Genomic DNA, 12,171 nt, shown 5'->3' with positions numbered 1-12,171 from the left:
TCTGGTGTTTGACAGTCAAGTCATAGGTGAAAACCTGTCGTTTGCATATCCTTAACATTAGGGACTTAACTGCTTTTATTTTTCTCTTCTTTTTTAGCAGGTACTTTGCTCTTAGAGTATTTCTTGTCTATGTCCTTGGAAAACTTTTAGATGAGTGAGATATATTAGTAAAGAAGGCATATGGCCCTATGTTTAAAGTTTGAAACATAATTCCATAATTTATTATAAACTACTAGTTCCATAGTTTATTATATGTAAATGTGTGAGCAGAACATCCTTTAGAATTATATAGTTTCGTTCTTTAGTCCTAGGAGAAAAGGCCTTTATACACCATGTGAAATTGTTTCCCAAAGGAAATGCTGTGGAATTTATATGTGCTAGCTATTTATTATGGGATTTTGTACGATGTTATTTCCTATTTTTCTTTCTTCAGACACTTGGAGCTAGCCCTTTAGTAAAAGTGAGCCTTTACTCTCAGATATATCTAATGCCTATATAAGCAAATGAAATCAGGGAAAGAAAAGTCCATTGATATTACAGAACTGGGTGAAGTAAACCTTGATGTGAAGAACTCACCATTCTTAGTTTTATTATTTGGACATGGCCTACTTCTGAAATTGCCTCCAGGAGAGATTGTGACCCAGCTGGCAGAGACAATTCTTATTTCTAATTCTGCTTTTAAAATTACCTGATTTAGAGCTAAACTGACTAGTTCTTCATGTCAGAGTGTAGTGGCTTGACAGCCATTTACTCATTTTTCCTCTTCTCCGCTTTTTACCTTTTATTTAGCTTTTGATAGTTACATTAGTCTCTGCAATGAGCTTTTATGTACTCTTCACCATAAACAAAAATGTTAAGTGTTTTTCTCACAGCATTCTGTAATTGTGACTATTTTCAGTTCACATATGGGGAAAAACAAGATGAAGATGAAAGTTTTCCTAACTCTACTCTAAATGAAATATCAAGCCACTAGTGGGGCTGGGAAGAGCTCTCATCTCATTTCTCCCAGGCCTTTCCTGTACCAGAAAAGTGTATCCATTTCCCAGGGCTGATTTGTCTGAGGGATTTTTGTCTGCTGATTTTGTTGCATCTAAATATTAGGGTTCCTTGCACTCAGATTTAATTATAGCTCAATACAACTATACTATATTGTATTGTTCTCAGACTACTAAGTGTCTTAAAGGTCTGCTTTGACTTTCAGGGTTATGTGAGTAAGCATTTTCTTGTTGAGGCCTTAAATTGAAGGCCTAGTAATGGGCAGTTAATGGCCAAGATGATGGAGAGACTGATTTATAAGAAGATAGCTGAAGCATAAATAGGTAATGAGGCTGCCTGACTTCCTGAATGGAGATGAGAAAATAGGAGCTGGTGCCAGTGTCAGCACAGTCTGTCTTTTTGTCTTTGCCTCTGGTTTGTTGGAGCAGGGACCACCTTGGCAGCCAGGGAATCACAAGAGTCCAGGGCTTTTAGTGCCTTCAGAACTGGAAATGTAGCAAGGTAAATTCAGGGAATGCCTCTCAAGAGTTCATCTTATCCAAGGAAAGCCTTTTTTTTTTTTTTTTTTTTTTTTTGTGGCATGTGTAGCCTTCATCTAGGAATTCCTGGGTAGTGAGATCTACATGATGTAATCTCTGTCCTAGGAAAATGCATCCCAAAACAAGGGCAAGAAATTGTTTACATCAGTTGTGATATGGTTTGGCTGTGTCCCCGCCCACATCTCATCTTGAATTGTAGTTCCCGTAATCCCAACATGTCATGGGAGGGACCTGGTGGGAGGTAATTGAATGATGGGGACAGTTACCTCCATGCTATTCTCGTGATAGTGAGTGAGTTCTTACGAGATCTGATGGTTTTATAAGGGGCCTTTCCCTCACTTCACTCTACTTCTTGCTGCAGCCATGTGAAGAAGGATGTGTTTGCTTCCCCTTCTGCCATGACTGTAAGTTTCCTGAGGCCTCTGCACCCCTGTGAACTGAGTCAATTAAACCTCTTTCCTTTATAAATTACCCAGTCTCAGGTATTTCTTCATAGCAGCATGAGAACAGACTAATACAAGTTATAAATTTTTTCATGTAAAATAAAATCAACAGCAAGAATGGAAATTTGACTTGGAAAGCAAGTACAAGTAGATGAGAATTCCATGAGAATTGGCCATACTTTAGACTCACATGGAACAGCTCTTTAAAAAATATGGGCTTGGAGGCCAAAGTAGAAAGATTGCTTGAGCTCAGGAGTTTGAGACCAGCCTGGGCAACGTAGTAAGGTCCTGTCTCAAAAAGAATAAAAATACCGTGGGAATTCCAATATTTTGCTCCTTTTCCCGCCTCATTTAAAAAAACAGTATAGGCTGGGCATGGTGGCTCATGCCTGTAATCCCAGCACTTTGGGAGGCCGAGGCAGGCAGATCATGAGGTCAAGAGTTTGAGACCAGCCTTGCCAGATGGTGAAACCCCGTCTCTACTAAAAATACAAAAAATTAGCTGGGTATGGTGGCGTGCGCCTGTAATCCCAGCTACTTGGGAGGCTGAGGCAGGAGAATTGCTTGAGCCCTAGAGGCAGAGGTTGCAGTGAGCTAAGATCACACCACTGCACTCCAGCCTGGGCGATGGAGTGCGACTCTGTCTCAAAAAAAAAAAAAAAAAAAGTATATTGAGGTTCTACTTTGTGAGAAAGTGTGCCAAGGTGCTTAGAGAGATATTGGCCCTTAATTTAGCTGGAAAGACTATCTGATTGAATTTTTTTTCTTCCTTTTGTCTTTCTCTTACTCATTCCCTCCTTTTAGAAAAAACTTTTAAAACTTTTATTATTTTGGTTGAACTCAACACCAAAATGTAGGTAGTAAATTGTCATAAGAACATACATTTTACTTTTAAGAAATAATGCAGGAATTTGGTAAGTAAATATTCAGTTTTGAAAGTTAAACATATTTTGTCATAAATAGTGAAGGCAAGGGAAGAGAGCTATTGTTTATTGGACATCTATTATCACAAAGGTCTTTAATCCATTTTTATGGCTTTCAAGATAAGGAGGGCATTTCTTAGGTTGGTTTAGAATATCGCTTTTCAACTGTTGGCTATACCTTAAATGACATGGATAGCTCTTTAAAAAATGTTGATGCCTGGGATCCACTGCAGACCAAGTGTATCAGAATCGCTGAATTTGAGGCACAGGCATTAGTATTTTTTAAAAAGTTTCCCAGGGTAGTCTGGGTGTGGTGGCTTATGCTTGTAATCCCAAATAATCAGGAGACTGAGGGAGGAGAATTGCTTTAGCCCACGAGTTTGAGGCTGCAGTGAGCTATGATTGCATCTCTGAATAGCCACTGCACTCCAGCCTGGGCAACACAGTGAGATTCTGTCTCTACAAAAAATTAAAAAAATAAAAATAGCTGAGTATGGTGGCACATGCCTATAGTTCCAGCTACTCAGGGGGGCTGAGGTGGCAGGATCACTTGAGCCCAGGAATTTGAGGTTACAGTGAGCTGTGACTGTGCAGCTGCACTCCAGACTGAGAAAAAGAGCATGACCCTGTCTCTAAGGGGGGGAAAAAAAAGCTTCCCAAGTGTATTAGTCTGTTCTTACACTGCTATAACAAAATACCTGAAAGTGGGTAATTTTTAAGAAAAGAGGGTTAGTTGGCTTATGGTTCTGCAGGCTGTACAGGCTTTTGCTTCTGGGGAGACCTCAGGAAACTTAAAATCATGGCAGAAGGTGAAGGGGAAGCTGGCATGTCTTACATGGTCAGAGCAGGAGGAAGAGAGAGAGAGAAGGGGGAGATGCTACACACTTTTAAACAACCAGAGCTCCTGAGAACTCACTCACTATCACAAGAACTGCAAGGAGGAAAAGTCCACCCCCATGATATAGTCACTGCGCACCAGGCCTCTCCTCCAACACTGGGGATTACAATTCTACGTGTGATTTGGGTGGGGATGTAAATCCAAACCATATCACCAAAGAAGTCTAATGTGGAACCAGGATTGAGAATAACCAGTTTAGAAGTTCTTTGATGTCTTTAGTTCTATCTTGATCTTCCATAATAGATCAGTAATATATAGCGTGCCTTGTAATATATAGCGTGCCTTGTAATGTATAGCGTGCCTTCCTGATTGTGCTGAGCTGTTTGCCATTTTTGTGCCTTTGTTGTTCCTTTTTCCTGGAGTGCTTTCCCTTACATTGTCAATCTGAGGAGCACCAATGCATTCCTTGATATCCCTACAGTTGAAGGACTGCTGTTGTATTTTATACATGTATCTACTGTTAGACTTATACTTATTTTGTAATAATTTGTTTTGTACCTTCGTCTTGTGACTGTGAGTTTCCTGAGTGCAAGAGCCATATCCAACTCATCTTTCTTTCCCAGAGCCTGATATGGTTGGCACTCTAAAAGTGTTGAATGGACTATCTCTTATTTAATTATTACAGCAAATCTACAAAGTGTGTATTATTATTTTTGCTCTTTAAGAGATGAGGACTTTCAGTTCAGAAACATGAAACAACCTGCTCTAGTTTATTCCACTGGTAAATGGAAGACCTAGAATTCAAATGTACCTCAGCTCTTTAAAGTTTGTTCTTTAAAAATTGTGCTATTTTGTTTTGTTTCATTTTGTTTTAAAATGTCCTGTTGCCAGGCACTGTTCTAGTTCTTGTAATACTAAATGCAGATGGTTGGATTTCAAGAACAGTTTGGTTTAAAGATAATGTGTAAATTAGATACAATATATAATCAGCTTATGAAAACTATGGGTGTTACTGAGATGGAAAAGGGAGAGTAACATGGAGTCATAAGTATGGAAATACAGACATAAAACACTGATGTTCTTACATTTATCATACCAATTTACATATAGGTAGACCTGTTGGGTAGAACTCTCTGTTAACAGATGCCATTGTAATACAGTTCTGCTTCACAAAATTCATCCCATATCTTGATGTGGCCACAACAAATTCTAGAATGAGAAACCTTCATCTGAATAGAGATATAGTATCAATCTTTTGCAGCTCTTTTGCCAGAAGTTCTCATAAGGCTGTGGTGATTTTTCAGTTGCCTTTTCTGATGTAGAAAAGAGGGATCATATATACAAGACATACATATATATATTTATTAAACTGAAGATGTTAGACTTCCAAGAATTATACTTGTAGTTTTTTTAAACTGAGCTGAAACAGTCAAATGGCAAATATGTGTTTAGGACGCAGTACCTAAAGTACTGTTACATGCATTAAACTCTTATTTTTAATAATCTTAATTACTTTCACAGTTATCTTATTGTATACTACCATTTGATTGGTAATATTCCCACCCCATTGGTAAACATCAATTCGTTATTCAGGTTGGACTTAATTAAAAACCTAAAGTACCTCGTCTTTCTCCTTGTGTCAGCATTCTGATTCTGCTATGAATGTTGTACTGCTAACTTTGCTTTAAAAATTGGTTATCAGCAAGGCAGTCTTAAAAAGTTCCTTTGTGTTTGATCTCTGGGATAGGTAGGTTGGCCCTGGTTCATTGACTCTAGAAGATAAGAGGAGAAGAGGACAGGCTGCCAAGAAGCAAAATGCATGAGGAACATGAGTGTTATATTAATTCTGCATTTTAATTTCAGCTATTGCCCATGAATAATAAACAGGCTCCAATCTGGGGATCGTATCATGTTCTTATGGTCCTAAAATTCTATGATTCATTTTTGAATTTAGAAATTAGAATTATCTTTATGTAATTATATTGATTTATTAAGAGTTCCTGCCATCTGGAGAGTTGTTTTCTATTTTTGCATTTTTCCCTTGAATCTTTTGTTTCACAGCTTCTATAAATGTCAGCCTCACTGCTTGTCTCAATCCCTAAAACACATACATACTGCAAGCACATACTTTACCATATCCATGTAATTTCTTTTCCTTAAATGATGGATTTCAATATATATATATATTTAACTATAACTCTGAGTTTGTAAGGTTGTTATCAAATTGGCCTTAGGACATGTGCTGTGTGTCAGCTATGGTCATGTTATTAACTTTTGGATGAAAATGGAATTCTAAAGATTGTTTTTTGTGTTTTGATTTTCTTGTCATATCTTCTAAAAATGCTCTTTAGAGCATTTTCATGATACTGAAACAACTTCTATTGTAATAATTATTCATTAGAACCCAGTAAAACCTGCAAGTACCTCCAAGCTGTAGAATGAAAGCAAGGGTTGAAATATGATGAAAAAGGCCTACCAGGAGGTGAGATGCCTACTCTGCCACCAAATATGTGACTTTGGAAGTGACTTTTGCCCACACTGGCCTCAGTGTCCCTAGTTATATACTAAGGATCTTGTATTATGTGACCTCTAGGAATCTCTCAGTATTATTCCGTCATACCTGAAGTACCTGTTTAATAGTTTTTAAAATCACAATTCATTCTTATGTAGTAATTTGAAAGATGGCATTTCTGCAAAATTATGTTTTTCCAGTATCTCTGAGAGGTATTACTACTTTTTAATCTTCAACTTAAAGTTAATAATTATTGGAATTTTTCCTTGACAGTATCTTAGCCTGTTTCCCCCACCAAAGGAAAATCTTGGTATTATACTGATTCTCTGTTCTCAAACATACCTTTTTCCTTAAACTAAAAAGGCAGGGTCTAAGGATAACTTTCTGAGAGCCATCCTGGCTCACTTCAGTGGTGTTGAATAATAAGCCTGATAATATAGCAATTCAATGTAATTCATTTACTTTATTCCTTCTCCAAGATAACCTTAAGAAGCAACCATATTGGCCGGGTGCGGTGGCTCAAGCCTGTAATCCCAGCACTTTGGGAGGCCGAGGCGGGCAGATCATGAGGTCAGGAGATCAAGACCATCCTGGCTAACACAGTGAAACCCTGTCTTTACTCAGGGATGCCCTCTCTCACCACTCCTATTCAACATAGTGTTGGAAGTTCTGGCCAGGGCAGTCAGGCAGGAGAAGGAAATAAAGGGTATTCAATTAGGAAAAGAGGAAGTCAAATTGTCCCTGTTTGCAGACGACATGATTGTATATCTAGAAAACCCCATCGTCTCAGCCCAAAATCTCCTTCAACTGATAAGCAACTTGAGCAGTCTCAGGATACAAAATCAATGTACAAAAATCACAAGCATTCTTATACACCAATAACAGACAAACAGAGAGCCAAATCATGAGTGAACTCCCATTCACAATTGCTTCAAGGAGAATAAAATACCTAGGAATCCAACTTACAAGGGACGTGAAGGACCTCTTCAAAGAGAACTACAAACCACTGCTCAATGAAATAAAAGAGGATACAAACAAATGGAAGAACATTCCATGCTTATGGGTAGGAAGAATCAATATTGTGAAAATGGCCATACTGCCCAAGGTAATTTATAGATTCAATGCCATCCCCATCAAGCTACCAATGACTTTCTTCACAGAATTGGAAAAAACTACTTTAAAGTTCATATGGAACCAAAAAAGAGCCCGCATTGCCAAGTCAATCCTAAGCCAAAAGAACAAAGCTGGAGGCATCACGCTACCTGACTTCAAACTATACTACAAGGCTACAGTAACCAAAACAGCATGGTACTGGTACCAAAACAGAGATATAGACCAATGGAACAGAACAGAGCCCTCAGAAATAATGCCGCATATCTACAACTATCTGAATCTTTGACAAACCTGACAAAAACCAGAAATGGGGAAAGGATTCCCTATTTAATAAATGGTGCTGGGAAAACTGGCTAGCCATATGTAGAAAGCTGAAAATGGATCCCTTTCTTACCCCTTATACTAAAATTCATTCAAGATGGATTAAAGATTTAAATGTTAGACAACAGGTGCTGGAGAGGATGTGGAGAAACAGGAACACTTTTACACTGTTGGTGGGACTGTAAACTAGTTCAACCATTGTGGAAGTCAGTGTGGCAATTCCACAGGGATCCAGAACTAGAAATACAATTTGACCCAGCCATCCCATTACTGGGTATATACCCAAAGGATTATAAATCATGCTGCTATAAAGACACCTGCACACGTATGTTTATTGCGGCACTATTCACAATAGCAAAGGCTTGGAACCAAGCCAAATGTCCAACAACAATAGACTGGATTAAGAAAACGTGGCACATATACGGCATGGAATACTATGCAGCCATAAAAAATGATGAGTTCATGTCCTTTGTAGGGACATGGATGAAACTGGAAACCATCATTCTCAGCAAACTATCGCAAGGACAAACAACCAAACACCGCATGTTCTCACTCATAGGTGGGAATTGAACAATGAGAACACATGGACACAGGAAGGAGAACATCACACACAGGGGCCTGTTGTGGGGTGGGGGGAGGGGGGACGGATAGCGTTAGCAGATATACCTAATGCTAAATGACGAATTAATGGGTGCAGCACACCAACATGGCACATGTATACATATGTAACAAACCTGCACGTTCTGCACATGTACCCTAAAACTTAAAGTAAAATAATAATAATAAAATTAAAAAAAAAATCAACTCCAAAAAAAAGAAACCCTATTTCTACTAAAAAAAAAAAAATACAAAAAATTAGCCAGGTGTGGTGGCGGGCATCTGTAGTCCCAGCTACTCGGGAGGCTGAGGCAGGAGAATGGCCATGAACCTGGGAGGTGGAGCTTGCAGTGAGCTGAGATTGTGCCACTTCACTCCAGCCTGGGCAACAGAGCGAGACTCTGTCTCAAAAAAAAAAAAAAAAAAGAAGCAACCATATTTCTTCTCTTTGGCCTATTTATCAGCCAGAAACATGGGGAAGGTAGGTTCCTGAATATTGGAAGACCACACAAAATGCAAAGAAACCAGGCTCACATTTATTTTAGTGACCACCACTGCAAGTTTGGTTTGGGTGAGAAGTCCTGTGTTTTGGGTTTGATCCTTGAGGCCTCATGAGTTTCAGCCCTGCTGCTGAAAGTGTCTTGGTTTTAGCCAAACTGTGGAGGAAAGTGACATTGAATAATGGTGCAATCAACTCATTGGAGTTGCTTTTCAAAATGTTCAGGGACAGTGTCAGTGATGCTGTATTAGTTTCCTGTTGCCTCTATAACACATTAGCAGAAACTTAGTTGCCTGAAACAACAACAACTTATTGTCTTACAGCTGTGGAGGTCAGAAGCCTGAAATAGGTCTTACAAGGATAAGATGAAGTATTGGCAGTGCTTTGCTCCTTTTGGAGGCCGTAAGGGAGATTCGTTCTTTGCCTTTTCTAGTTTCTAGAGGCTGCCTGCATTCCTTGGTTCCTGCCCTCTTCCTCTTAGCACTCTGATCTCTACTTCCACCATCATACCTTCTTCTCTGGTTTTAACCCTCTTGCCTTCCACTTATAAGGACTCATGTGATTAGATTGAGCCCATCCAGATAATCCAGGATAATCTCCCCAAGTCAAGGTCCTTAACAATATCTGCACAGTCCCTTTTTCCATGTGAGGTAACATGTTCGTAGGTTCTGGATATTAGGGTGTAGGCATATTTAGGGGTCATTATTTTCCCTACCACAGATTCATTCTAGTTATTAATGTTGTTACCTGGATGTTACCTCCTTCTGGAGGCCTTCTGAGACACCCTTAGACCTCCATCTTCCCTGGTCATTCTCGACAGCATTTCTCTGTTTTATTAAGTCTGAGAATGCTATGTTTATTTTCTAAACTTATTTTTAACTTAATTGTTCGTTTTCTGTCTCCTCTACTATCAGATAAACTCCACAGGAGCAGAAACATGATCAGTTTTCTTCACTACTTTGTCCCCCAAATCTAAATAGCTCCCAGCACTTGGTAGGCTCTCAGAAGAAGGTTATTGAATGAATCAATCTGTATACAGTCTAAGGAAGCTTGCCTTATATTAAAACTATATTAACATACTCCTGTTCCTATTACTATCAATAATGCAAACATTCTTACTAAGCAGTCGTTAAGCATTCTGTCAATGGATTTTCTTTTGAATTTAAGTACATGAGTTTCTCTTTGGGACATGACTGAGATCAATAAAATAAGATACCAGATGTAAAATGGAGCTGCAGGAAAAAGAAAAGATAAGAATTAGAATTAATGCAGACAGTAAATACCTTGCCAAGAAGAATTTTAACATTACCTCAATCCAAGCTGTAATCATGATACCAAGGTGAATAACATGTGGCCCTTGTGTTGTTCACCACAAATTTGTGACATTAATATTTCTGATTCAAAGGAAATTGAGGTAAGAGCTTTAATAGTCCTACAATAAGGATGGAGGAGGGAGAGGTTCATTTTAACTGAAACATCATTTCTGGTAAGCAGAGACTCTTCCCAAAACATGGTTGTTAGCACTCTAGGAAACTCAAAGAGCTTTAGGTAGAGGGAGTGATGTTATTCATTGACATCACATTAAAAGCAACTCTGATGGAAAGAGTGTCTTTCTATAAGCAGTTAATTTATAGCTGTTCAGTTGTTGTTCATTTATACATCCAGGGAACTGATAACAACCTTTGAGTGAATCACGCAATCAGAAGATCAACTAAGTAGCTGGTGCTGGTCAAGTACTGAGGTCTTGATGTGATATTGACCTGTAGTGAGGAGGAGAGGAGGAGGCTAGACGAGGTTGGAAAGGCTTCATGGAAGAGGGGTGCTATGCACTGAATTATGCCTTCCCCAAATTTAAATGTTGAGACTCTAACCCCCAACATGACTGTGTTTGGAGATGGGAGATCTTTAAGAGGTGATTGAGATTACATGAGGTCATAAGGGTGGGTGGGACCCTAATCCAATATGACTGGTGTCCTTATAAGAAGAGAAACGGACACCAGGCATGTGCACTTACAAAGAAAAGGCTATGTGAGGACACACAGAGAAAATGGCCATCTGCAGGCCAAGGAGACAGGCCTCAGGAGAAACCAAATCTACCAACACCTTAACCTTGGACTTCCAGCCTCCAGAACTGCAAGAAAATAAATTTCTATTTAAGCCACCCAGTCTGTGGTATTTTGTTTTGGCAGTCCTAGATGACAATAGGTGGAACTTGATCTGAATCTTGAAGGATGAGTAGGGCCGTTTCTGGGAAACAGCTTTGGGGAAGGGTCTAGTTCAGGAAAGGGCTCAGCAAAATTAATGAATGAAAAAGCCACAGAAAATGTTGGAATGAACATAGCTTTTGAACCAAAGAGCAGAAAAGAGAACTGAGTGTAGGTGGGCTATGGGTAGGTGCTTGTGTACCATTATGCCTGCGGTGGGGAAGGTCATTATGGAAGATCCTGAAATCCAGGGAGAAGGGTTTTTTTTTTTCCTTTTTTTTTTTTTTGGATACAGTAGAAAATCTAGGGCTTACATTTGGGGTTTTGATAAGGAGTCAACTTTAGAAAGATCGGGGGATATGATATATGGCAGAGGTGGAAATGAAGAGTAAGGTGTGGCTCCAAGAACTACCATAAAAAAAGAAAACAGATAATTTGGGGCTGGGTATTAGTTGAGAAGAGTTAAGAGTTATAGTTGAATGGTTCATGAGGCTGAGAGGTACCCAGGTAGTTCTTAATTTTTGAGGTTTTATGAGGATTAGAATGTGTTAGCAACAGAAGTACAAGATTCTCCCATTCCTACTTCTTTAGGAGGATAGACTTTAAAACAGAAGAATTATCCTTTCTTTCCCAAAAGTCTTATTATTATTAATCAAACTCTCTCCTTTCACCTAATCTCATAGTTTACTGTGTGTGAAATCCCAGGGATGGTTGAGGTCCCCTGTGGCCCCACAGAATCCTAAGATGTCCTTTCTGGGATGCGCTGGTTCTCAGGGAGCAGCAGCACTGTTGGCCTCACATACTATGTGCAGTTGCTCATGTGGCTTTTAATCTCTAAAATAATGTTTGTCACATGTGTCTCATTTTAGTGATTATACATATTTATTTTAGAGGTTTGGATACTGTAGAAACATAAACACAAAAAATTCCAATAATTTGGAGTCCTACTGTTTGGATATAGCTACTGTTCATATTTGGTGAGTCGAATGGAACACACAGTTTTGCTTCCTCCTTTCTTTTCAGTTAATTCACATGATTATTCAGTATGCAAATATTAATGCTATGGGAAACACTATATTTTTTAGTTTAGAGTCCCTTGTGGTTTTCTCTGGGAGTTCCTAGGATAGCATAGGAAATAGTGAATTTTCTTTTTCTAACACAAGAACGTCTTGATAGGTGATATTGG

The 12,171-nt window shown here is 38.9% G+C and overlaps 1 protein-coding gene across 18 annotated transcripts in view; it reads left to right on the top strand.

Annotated features, from left to right (window-relative positions):
- ADAM22 (ADAM metallopeptidase domain 22) overlaps nucleotides 1–12,171 on the top strand; it is a 273,701-nt gene that overhangs the window by 25,161 nt on the left and 236,369 nt on the right. The gene's annotated exons all lie outside the window — the stretch shown is intronic.

This window comes from Pongo abelii, chromosome 6, assembly GCF_028885655.2.
Source record: "Pongo abelii isolate AG06213 chromosome 6, NHGRI_mPonAbe1-v2.0_pri, whole genome shotgun sequence".
Lineage (NCBI taxonomy): Eukaryota > Metazoa > Chordata > Mammalia > Primates > Hominidae > Pongo > Pongo abelii.
This window is presented reverse-complemented; position numbering and strand designations above follow the sequence as displayed.